Genomic DNA, 12,809 nt, shown 5'->3' on the forward strand with positions numbered 1-12,809 from the left:
TAATCATTAAATCCTTTATGTGAAATTATATTTTTTTAAGAGCTGCATTTCATAGTATTTGCCAGTTACTGTTAACGCGTGCCTGTTGGCAGAGGTCGGTCGGGCAGGCCTTGGCGTCTCCATGAGCACACTGTCACCCTCCCCTCATCCACACTGCTGACAAGTGAGACTTCACTGCACCAAGAAAAGCCTAATGAAATGTTATTTGATATAGGTTTTCCTGCTGAGTGTACACTAGCAGTTACATTTTATATATAATATTCTTCTAGTTCTCAGGAGCCCAAGTCACAGAGACACATTCCAAACTCTCTTTCTCATTCTTATTTATACAAAAAATGTGTAGGACAGGATGAAAAGACCTACATCTACTGGATTCTCAACTCAAGAGCCTACCTCTCCATTTCTTTAGTGAGGTTTAATTGACACATAGCATTATATTAGTTTCAGGCGTACAACATGACGACACGAGATTTGTATATACTGCACAAGGATCACCACAATAAGTCTAGTTAACATCCATTACCATACACTGTTACAAAATTTTATTTTCTTGTGATGAAAACTTTTAAGATCTACTCAATCCACTCTCTTAGCAACTTTCAAATATACAATACAGAATTATTAACTATAGCTGTACATTACACCCCCAGGACTTATTTATTTTATAGCTGGAAGTTTGTACTTTTTAACTTCCTTCTTCCATTTCACCCAATCCCACCCCTGCCTCTGGTAACCACCAATCTGTCTGTTCTTTGTACCTATGAGCTCGGGGTTTTTTTTGTGTACGTGGGGTTTTTTGTTTTGGTTTTGTTGGTTTTTTTTTTAGATTCCACATATAAGCGAGATCACATGGTACTTGTCTTTCTCTGTCTGACTTATTTCACTTAGCATGATGCCTTCAGGGTCCATCCGTGTTGTCACAAATAGCAAGATTTCATTTTTTTATGGCTGAATGATATTCCATTGAATACACAGCCTACCTCTCTTAAACCGAGAAAACAAAGCATTCATTCATTCTTTTCTCAAACCATTCCTACAAGATTATTGCTTCTACAACTACACACAACTAGTTGTTATAAGAGTTCATTTTTTGTTGGCTATACAGATATATAATTTCTAAGAACATACATCTACCCTTACTTGTTTTTAGTCACTACTATCTCCTCAGAATTATTTTTTTAACCAATTAGCCTACCGTCACAGATATCAATTCTTTAATAACCTTCTCAAACACAGAAATATCAGCCTATAATTATATATAATTCTCAGAAGTTTAACATAATCCATTTCACATTCTCTTTTACTTTTCAAACTCCAGTATAAGAAAGACCTACCTTCTCAGTAAAATAATTTCAAAGAAAGCATAGTTTGTAGTAGCAAAGTAAGCAATTCTTTTCAACTGAATAGTTAAACTGCTGGGATTTCCTTCCTTTTTTTCCTTAACTGGAGAGCCTGTGTTACTATAAACACCTGATCTGCAAGAGAATCTGAGGATTAAGTGGCCATAAGCACACACTGCAAATATTCCTGGGCAGGATCCGGGAGCATCCTGGGGCAGGTCTTCACTGGGCACACCCCCGCCTGCAGTACTCTGGATATTAAGGTCTGAGTGTCTTATGCTCAGTAGGCATTTAAAAATCTAGTCCCTGATTTACTTTAAAATCAGAAAGCCTTTTAAAGTTGAAAATAAATTTAGATAACCTGGCCAAACTCATTCATTGTGCAAATTAACTGAGGCTAAGATATTATATGCCAAACAGAGATAGAATAACTGATTTTATTTTCTGTCCCTCAAATTAGAATTCTTTCTTTGGTGTGATATTTTACTGAAGCTTCTTCCATGGAAAGAAGCATGGAACAGAAACCAAACCTGTGAGGGCCTCCTTGCTATTCACTTTCTGCAGTCTAAGAATCTGGAACGTCTTCAGGCTAAAATGACTTCTTTTTATTTTTTATTTTATTTTTTTATTTTTTTTTGTGAGGAAGATCAGCCCTGAGCTAACAACTGCCAATCCTCTTCTTCTTTTTTTTTTTTTTTTTTGCTGAGGAAGACTGGCCCTGGGCTAACATCCGTGCCCATCTTCCTCCACTTTATATGGGACGCCGCCACAGCGTGGCCTGACAAGCGGTGCATCGGTGCGCACCCAGGATCCAAACCGGCAAACCCTGGGCGGCTGCAGCAGAGTGCACACACTTAACCGCTTGCGCCACCGGGCCAGCCCCTAAAATGATTTCTTTTTAAAAATTCAAATTCAAATTCTGGTTTGAGGGACCTTCCCAGCAAATTAGAACTACATTTTAAAATAGCTCTGAGTATGAAATTACCCTCACTGTTTGGAAGGGGGCGAAAAAGCCGAACGCAGCAATGTAGAGATCCTCTGGTAATCACTCCCACCCTCAGAACTCCTGCCAACAATGGAAAGTATCTTTCCTTCCAGATGTCCACACATCTGCAAGTGTCGCAAGAGTTTCTCTTTTTCCTTAGATTTCAGTGCATCTTAGTTTAAATGGGTGTTTGTCAACCACTTCCATAGGAAACTATATAACAGAGAACATGTATATCTATGCAGGGTGAAGAGAAATTTGACAGCAAGAATAAAGGAAGAACCTAAAGAGAGTTTATCTGCAGGTGTGGCCCACAAGTGGGTTTTGAAATCTATTTTACAGATTACAACTAGAATTTTTTTTTTTTTGGCATTTAAAAGAAAATGAAATAGAATAGAAAATAGAATGCACCACAAAGTAAAGGTAAGTATTCATGAATTGTTTTGCACATTTGTGACACACATGAGTGCCTGCGGGCTGGATCATAACGTACAAGATATTTCTTACCAGAGTCAGGGGCTGAGAAACACTGCTCTGAAGACAGTCTGCTCCTTTGCTCCTACGATGGGTCAACTACATGGGTGAGGAACGCCTGTGCCCTAAACCTTACCAACTACAGTCATGTGTCACGTACCAACATTTCAGTCAACGACAAACCGCATTACGATGGTGGTCCCATAAGATTGGTACCACACAGCCTAGGTGTGTAGTAGGCTAGAGCATCTAGGTTTGTAAAGGACACCCTACAATGCTCACACAACGATGAAATTGCCTAACAATGCATTTCTCAGAACATGTCCCCATTGTTAAGTGACACATGACTGTACTCCAAATAGAGATGGCTCTTCTAGATGGATTTCAACAATTTAGACATGAATTACCCTTATAGTTGGCATCTCAAAGGTTGTTCCACCAATCAAAAAGGCAAAAGAGTTGATTACTTTGTCTACTATCCCTTCATCCTTAAATCCTGCTGAGCAGTATCATGAACATGTTGATGTGTGGCAGAGATAATTTCAGAGATCACTCTTCCATGTCTTCATAGTAATCCAAGTGCTGCCTTATAGACATTAGTGAGAGCTACAAAGACTGTATTCAGATGATACTCTTCTTTGCTCATAAATGTAAACGTAAGAAATTAACCTATTTTTATTTTGAAACATATAAAGAGAAAATTCAAGGACAGATACACCAAAGGACCAAACTACACAGGTAAGGAATCATCCTGAAATAATAGCCAGAATAATACGTAATCTTTTAGAGCTAAATGTCCATAAAAAGAGAGTAATTTTGTATACAACTTCTTCAAGTGACTTTCCAATAACTGAAAATTAATTCTCATTTATATTTACAATTATTTTTACAGATCTTTGTGTAAAATGATAGGAAGAAAGTATTTATTTTTTTAGTCTTGGCTGAGTTATCTAAAAATATAGACTTGGAGCATAAAAAAAATCTTTGCTTATATAGTGTCATTATGAGGGTTCAAAAAAACCTCTAAAACAATCTTCTAAATTGGGCAATCCTCTAAACAAAGACAGACCCAATGTTTAAAAAAACACAAACTAAAAATATCTAGATATTGCATTTTATTCCATTATAATGTACATTTAAGCCCAATACTATCACCAATAAATTGAGAGGTAAAGCCTATTTCAGAAGGGTCCTACTTCTAGCCATAAAGTCATATCCACTGCTGAGGCTGCCCAATACTGCTATATTCTAAAGACTGACAAGACAGCTACGCAGTTTTTGACTGAGGAGGAAGATTATGGATGGTCTCAGATATTGGACTTAGAAGAGACAGTCAAAATAATAAATAATAAATCTCTTTACCACACTGTATAATCCAGCATTTCAAAAATGAAACATTTAAAATTATCAAAATCCAATCTAAGAAGTAAGACAGGAAGTTTGGAATAGTATTCTTCTTGTCCCTCACTACAATTTCCATAGCAACAAGGCAAAGCAATGGCCTTTAAATCTCCCGGATCTCTCAAGAAGGGAGTAGATGCATTTGCCCTGGAAACTGCATTTACCCCGAAAACCCGGTCTCATGGCCACTCTGAAGTCTACTTAGTTTCTATAGCAACACATACTTGTTGCTCTCTTTATTTACATAAAGAATTTATCTATAGATATAGATATAGATATATATTACCAGGTTAACGTCAGAGAAGACTTGTAAGTGGATTCCCAAAATGTATTCCAATTAAACACTTTGGTTAACAAATGGAAGTGTAATAGATTATGCCTTCCTGACAAGCTCTTCTAAAATGAAAAAATCTTCAAGAACATATCTGATTTCTACCAGACTTGCCTATAACACAAGTCCTATTTATCAAGTATTTTTAGGCTATAAAGATAGAAAACAAACAACAAAAATATTAACGTATAAACTATTAATCGTTACTTTTATTCTATAGCATACTAATTCTGTTGTACTTTGCAAAGAATAACAAGATAAGATTAAGATATTGGAAATATGGCTATCACATAAATATAAAGTACATAATTTCTTGAAGTCAAATTTTGGAAGACTTAAGAATGACAATACTATTATCTTGTTAGGATTTTGGGGCAGGGATATAATCAAGTGTGAGAACAGTAAACCAAGACCTTAACAACTACATTTTCCCTCATATAACTGTCACCCTTTTGATATTTCACATTCAGCTCAGACATGTCAAGCAGTCTGAATAGAATCATTCTACTTTAAATTTCCTGACACTTAAAACATCACATATGGAATTTGCCTTTTAATAAGGGAGGAATGCAGTTGACTGTGAGTGGATAACATTAGGGAATCTAGGGGCTGGCCAGGTGGTGCAAGCGCTCCACTGCAGCGACCCGGGGTTCGCCAGTTTGGATCCCGGGTGCACACCGACACACCACTTGTCAAGGCATGCTGTGGCGGCATCCCATATAAAGTAGAGGAAGATGGGCACGGATGTTAGCCCAGGGCCAGTCTTCCTCAGCAAAAAGAGGAAGGATTGGCAGATGTTAGCTCAGGGCTGATCTTCCTCACCAAAAAAAAAAAAAAAAAAAAAATTAGGCAATCTATAATTTATTAAACAAAATTTTCTAACAAGTAAGAACATAAGTCCACTTAGATAAAGCAATTTTATAAAATGTAATTTCCTTAGATTCATATTGAGCAGATGTTTCTTTCAAATTATTAAAACCTTATTAGTGGAAGCTGCCCTAGCCAATCTTCTCCTAATTTATAACACTACTCCACAGAATATAACTGAATCAAAAACAACTTAGTTTCCAAATTCTACAATTACTACCATTTCCTTACCCTTTAAATAACAGAAATAACAGCTGAGCCTCTACAGTGTGATTCACTCTTCTTTAGTTGGCCAATCAATGTAGATAACAGCATTAATATATATTATAAGATTAAGGAAGCTAAACGACTTTCTAAGTTCTAAAAGTAGTTATTCAAAATTTCCTTTAAAAACTGACTACATCTCAAATTATGCCTTAACTAGTTCATCTATCATTAGTTTCCTTTAACATTCATAGAATCATACAAGTAGAAGAGACATAAAACCTATTATGTTCAACTCTCTCCTTTGAAAGTAAAGATATTAGAGGGATATGATTTGTCCAAAGGCTCCACAATGCAGAGGCTAATCTCCTGACAGGGCTCCTTCCTCTACCCATGATGCCTTTTCCTTAATAATTTCTATTTATTACAAATTAGATTCAAAAATAAATATTTACCCAATGCCTACTACATTCCTACTATACTGATGGCTATAATTACTATATATGTGTGCACTTTCACAACCAAATTATATACAACCCTGTTTAAAACTATTTTATGCGGGAAACAATTTTGCACATAACTCTTGTTTATTCCCAATATCTTATTTCGTTTAACTTATTCAAAATCTTATTAAAGTTTCCCTTTTTCTTCTTTACCATTCTTTGTAATGTACTTATAGATCTTTTTCACATTAATCTCTTAATATATTATATACTCTGTTTCTGAATTTAATATTCTTTCTTTTTTTTTTTTTAATGTTTTTATTTATTTTTTTTCCCCTAAAGCCCCAGTAGATAGTTGTATGTCATAGTTGCACAGCCTTCTAGTTGCTGTATGTGGGACGTGGCCTCAGCATGGCCAGAGAAGTGGTGCATCGGTGCACGCCCGGGATCCGAACCCGGGCCGCCAGTAGCGGAGCACGCGCACTTAACCACTAAGCCACGGGGCCGGCCCTTAATATTCTTTCTTAAATTGTATTTTTAGGGTTCAATTTAAAATTGTAATCTACATTTTATTTCCCCAATCATAGGGACACCTTTCAGTAAATGGCTCTCTATAGGGCCTAGAGACACTACAATCCCAAACAATACTTCACTGGGCTGGAGAAGTATCAAAGATTGATATAAATTTCAGAACAGGAAGGATCCTTAGAAGACACTTAGTTCATTATGTGATGCATAAAATACCTCTAATGTCTCTCTTACGTGGCCAGTCTCTCTGTAAGAAAATTTTCCAGTATTATGGAATCATTGGCTATGAGCACACAGCATATTCTATATTTGGACAATGCTGAATATGAGAGTTTCCTCTTCAGCCAACTCGGCACATCCACCCACTTACCCCTCTGCTCCATGACACAGCCATGCAAAGAGCAAACAGAGAACAGAGTAAGTGGAGCAGCGACCCTCTCGGCAGCCATTCAGACCACTCGTTCACAGCAAGCCCTCAGTCATCTAAAATTCCCTGACATTTTCTTTTGTGCAAATATATTCAGGGTGCATATTCTGGGTGCATCTATTTCAGAATTTTACTTTTATCCAATTTGTTAGTATTTTGTGTTTAAGATATTCTGAGGATTTGATTCTGTCATGCAATGTTTTAACTAATCTTCATTACTTGGTCATTTGAAAATCTGACATTGATGTACTCAATTAATAAAAATGCAGAAAAGAACAAAGTCCAGACCTGATCCCTGAAAAATGCAGCAAACTCCCTTGATACTGACATCAATGCTATTAATTGGACTTCTCCGAGTAAAGCTGTCCATCCAGCTCACAGTCTACCCTGCAATCTGATCAGGAGGCCCACCTGCGTACATCTTGACCAGAAGGATATCTAAAAATCTTGATCAATAGACTTAATCCGACAGGAACTGTTTGTTCTTAGTGATCCCATGCAGGCAACTAGTGTGCTAACACTTTGAAAAAAGAACTAAGCCATTAAAAAAGATCCCACTTAAATTTTGCATAGAATTCATCCTGACTAGTCATGTGGTTTATTGAGATGGGAGAGACAGCAGAATGAGAAGGACCAAGAATTCTGTTTTGGTCATGTTCAGTTTAAGACATCTGCTATGTGGAGAGGACAAGAAGGCCGCTGAATACATTTGTCTTGGGTTCTAAGGCGGAGTCAAGACTAGAGATACAGACTTGGGAGCTATCTGTGTGTCCTTGAGAGTTAAAGCTATGGCACTGGTTCAGGCATTCAGGCAGAGTAGAGTACAAAAGAAGGGAGCCCAGCACTGAACTAGGGTCCTACAACATTTTGGGGTCTGGCAGAGGAGATGGAGCCTTTGTTGGACACTTACAAGGGACAGGCAACAACGTGAGAATCAAAATAGGAGACTGGGGTTCGTGAAAACCAAGACAAGAAAGTGCTTTAAGTAAGAGGGAGTAGCCATCTGTATAGGAAACTGATGAGAAGAAAGATAAAAACAGAAAAATCCACTGGATTTGGGAACACAGAGATAACTGGCGACCTTGATTTGAGGAGTGTCACGAGAGAGCTGCAAAAAGAAAGTGGAGTAGAATGCAATGAGGAGAAAACCTTGTGTAAGAAAGTGTAAACAATGACCAAAGATGGCTCTTTTCAAAAAGACTGGTAGCCAGAGGTGATAATAATTAGAGATAAGAAGATACAGTAGAAAGGAGATAACTGAGGGAGCAGGGGAGGGGACCAACAAGGACTAAAGCTGTTAAGTAAAATATTCAGAGCCCAGCTGGAGCAGCTGGTCTCTGGCAGGGGCAGGACCGTCCATTTCATCAAGAGGAAAGGGGCACAGACGTAACTGACTGTTTGGTGGTGGGAAAACGAAGGCATTCCCCCATGACTGCTATTTTCTCAGTCAAATATGAAGCAAAAACATTACTGAAATGGGGTGTGTAATATGTTTACAGAGAGAAGAGAAAAGCATGAAATAACCCTTTGGAAAACTAGAAAGCAAACATACCAGGAAAGAGGACAGTGTAATCGGACTGGAAGACAACACTGAACGCCCATTTGAGATCGCAGCCATGAACTGAAAGTGAGACCAGTCAGCAGACAGAGTTTCTGCTCAATTGAGGGCACGAAATAGGACAACAATTGGGTTGAATCAGTACTTGCCAGACAGAAGTCCCACTGAGGGAGAGCAGGGTAGTCACAGAAGTGAGCAGAAGGAGACTATGGAATTTGTTATGTCCAGAGGACTATTTAAATCATTCCATTTTGAGGCACACAGGTCAACATCTTCAGCAATTTTCTCAACATCTTCTCAATTTTCTTTGCTTGTTAACCGGCTTATCTCTACCAAATCCTCATTTGACAGTGGCACTGCAAATAATTAGAGCAGTGTTCCAACAACATTATCTACTTGAAATCTTTTCATATTATTACTCAACTGCAGTGACTGGATTTCTCAATAAAGACTTCCTACATACAATTGTACGCATGACAAAACATCAGAAAAGAGGGATGGTATGAAAATATCACTGAAAGAGCAACTAAAATTAAACCAGATGAAGCAGAAAACAAAATATATATATAATCTGGAAATATACCTTCCTCCTTTCCTCCCCTCAAGGAATACCTGAGGGATCACCATGGGCCAGGAAGAGGGAATGACTGAGGTTAAGGACATGTACAACGAAGCCTTACACTCCTGCTAGTAGGTTCTGATGAGTTTTTATGGAAGAAAAGAGCGGAGGGAGGGGTTGGGGAGTGACCACAGGCAGGAGACAACAGGTTTCTTCCTCTCTTTTTCCTTGGCTCCTCATCTTTCTCCTAGACTCTAAGCTCCGACAGGACACATATTTTTTTCTGATGTCATCTTGGCACCTCCAATGCTAGAACAGGACCCATCACATAAAGATGGTCAATAAACGCGTACTGAATTAAGAACACCCAGGCAAAGCTAGAGAAGACTGACGGTCCTGGAGAAAGCTAGTGCAGATGGGACCTAAACGTCTTTGTTCCTAGAGGCTCTTGGAAATGAACTCTATCAAGCAGACCAGCCTTTTACCTATCAGGTTGCTAGAAGGAGATAGTATCAAGATCACAGTTTCCCAAGAGCAAATCATAACTAAATCCACTTGATTAGACTCTAAGCTATAAAGGGCAGGGATTTTTGTCTGATTTGCTCACTGTTGTATTCCAGGAGCCTTTTACCGTGTCTGTCACGTATCAGGCACTCATTACATATCTGTTGAATAATTTGGGTGCATCTTCAGGATTAGACAGATGAGTGGTCCACCCCAAAATGCTTATAAACTATGACTTTGAATTACCATTTTAAAATTAAACTTTAATCATAAACACTGAGATCCTTCTGACTCCAAAGTCCATGTTCTTTTTACTATACCATGTTGCCATTATTTAGCTGAGATGGTGTGTTGAATCACTCCAGGAACACACATATTAGAAAATTTATGCTAAAGATATAAACAGCTTGCTACTTCCCAACGAGTATCAGCAGTTGTTTAAGTTAATCCACAGCAGACATTCCGTGAACTCCCTATCAGTGGCCTCTTTTTGAAAAGATTTCTCTATCAATTATGAGATGTGTGACCCTGGTAAATGTCTCTGTCTCTGTCTGAATCTTATGTTTCTCGTCTGTCTGATGACTATATTAAAACTATCTAGGGTCACTGTGAGAATTAACGAGCACACATAAAATGCTACTATTAGCACAACGCAGGCACTTAGTAGAAACTCAGTTAATCCCTTGAGCATTCTCTTTTCTTTCTCAACTTTTGGCCACAATAGTGATACACTGAGAGGCCACACAGCATACTGGTAAAAAGCAAAAGGTTCCGATTCAGATCTCAGCTTGGCCACTCAATAGCTGTGTGACCATGAATAAATCCCCAAGGCTCTCAGTAGTAAACAAGGACAACAACAGTATCACCTCCTGCAGTCATTGTGAGGACTACGAAATCACACACAGTAAGGGGTTACACGATGCCTGCTAACTTAAGCACCGAGGACTGTGCACTTAACTGTTTTCATTACCTTCAGTGATCTATCAAGTCTAACTGTGATCCTTCTACCTTGGCTGCAACATTCTTATGCACAGGCTTTAACTTAGTCAAACTATCTTTCATCAAAGCATTTATTGAGGAAACATTTTTCTTATTTTCCATTTAAGGAAATTTCTAATTTACTGTGAGGGACTGTAAAGATTGTATGCTTACTGAACAAAAGTCTGTCTTTCATTAAATAGGAAATGAAAGTTTTGCATATAAAGTAATTGGATTTCTTCCCTTTTTATTGCCTCACTTGCAATAAAGCTTTAAATGACTGTAAAAACATTTTAGAACTCCATGAAGAAAAAAAAGGTTTCCAATTTACTACAAGGCTGTAACAGAACCTAAAATATGGTTTTCTGTCACAACTTATATACTCTTTATCATCACACTTACTTTAATAATGAGCAAGTATTAAAAAGCTATTACAGGGGCCGGCCCGGTGGCGCAAGCGGTTAAGTGCGCACGTTCCGCTGCGGCGGCCCAGGGTTCACCGGTTCAGATCCCGGGTGCGCACCGACGCACCGCTTGTTAAGCCATGCTGTGGTGGCGTCCCATATAAAATAGAGGAAGATGGCCATGGATGTTAGCCCAGGGCCAGTCTTCCTCAGCAAAAAAGAGGAGGATTGGCATTGGATGTTAGCTCAGGGTTGGTCCTCCTCACAAAAAAAAAAAAAAAAAAAGCTATTACAACTTCAGCTGGTTTCTTTTTCTTTTTAGGCTTGAAGGTATTTTAGTATATAGTTATTTAACTAACAAAATTAAGTTACTATCATCTTGTTATTGCTTTCTATGAGACAATAATTCCTATTTTAGCTACTCAATTCTTTCTTTTTTGAACTAGATAAAACAGTAAGAAGAGAGCAAATTCTTTTGGGTAAAAGAACTGCCTGCACATTCTATACACTTAATTAGCACCAACTAATAAAAATACTAGTTTCTATACTCATCAGATTCTTTTTTTAAATGACAATACAAAGTTTTGGTGAAAAATGCAAAGCAACTGTAACTATATAAACACTGGAGAGAACATAAATTGGTACAATCACTGTGGAAAACTCTTTGGCTTAAAGACTGAAGCTGGACATACACATACCCTCAAGCCAGCACTTCCACACTTAGGTATATACCCAGTAAGCTATGTGTGTATGTTTACCAAAAGACATGTACAAGAATGTTCATAGCAGCTCTATTTACCAAAGTCCTGCTCATGTTAACCATCTAGAATGGAAAAATTAAGTAGGGCACATGTAGACAACAGAATAATACTTAGCAATAAGATAAGAAAAGAACACACAATAACACAGATGAATCTCACAGACATAATGATAAGCAAAAGAAACCAGACACAGAAAGACTACGCACTGTATCATTCCATTTATGTGAAATTCAAAAGCAGACAAAACTTACCTATATTGACAGAAATTTGAATAGTGATTAACTTTGGGAGAGTGCTGAGTAAGAGAGTGCAGAGGTGCTGGTAACGTTTTGATAGTGATCTGTGCATTGGTTACACAAGTGTATAAATCTGTAAAAATTCACTGAGCTATAAACTTAAGACCTATATGTTATACTTCAATAAAAAGGTTAAGAAATTTTTTAAAACTTCTAAAATCTCTATGAAGTCACAAAATGTCACTTTCAGACAGATATATACTCACGATATAATAGTTTTTTACAATTCTCTTAATTTTCTCTTCAAAAATAGGATATCTTGGAAAAAAATCCCAACAGCAATTTCAAGTGCTACCTAGAGTGATACGCTGTAACACTGGTTTCACTGAGAAAAAGGACAGAGAAGTCAAACGTAGACTGTATGAGGACTAAACCCAGCAGCTACTGATTACTCCCTTGAACTACAGTTCCTGATCTATCGATTAGCTCATTCATGTGTATTGTTTAGCCTATTTAAAAAGAAGAAGAGTCTGGGGGCCCACCTGGTGGCGCAAGTGGTTAAGTGCGAGTGCTCCACTGCGGCGGCCCAGGGTTCGCTGGTTCAGATCCCAGGTGCACACTGACGCACCACTTGTCAAGCCATGCTATGGCGGCGTCCCATATAAAGTGGAGGAAGATGGGCATGGATGTTAGCCCAGGGCCAGTCTTGCTCAGCAAAAAGAGGAGGATTGGCAGATATTAGCTCAGGGCAGATCTTCCTCACAAAATAAATAAATAAATAAAAAGAAGAAGAGTCTGGAGATTTAAAT

The 12,809-nt window shown here is 38.0% G+C and overlaps 1 protein-coding gene across 2 annotated transcripts in view; it reads right to left on the bottom strand.

The window, feature by feature from the left end:
* Positions 1-12,809, bottom strand: part of SMAP1 (small ArfGAP 1) — a 155,690-nt gene that overhangs the window by 25,438 nt on the left and 117,443 nt on the right. The window lies entirely within an intron of this gene.

The sequence above is a fragment of the Diceros bicornis genome, chromosome 14, assembly GCF_020826845.1.
Source record: "Diceros bicornis minor isolate mBicDic1 chromosome 14, mDicBic1.mat.cur, whole genome shotgun sequence".
NCBI classification, from domain to species: domain Eukaryota; kingdom Metazoa; phylum Chordata; class Mammalia; order Perissodactyla; family Rhinocerotidae; genus Diceros; species Diceros bicornis.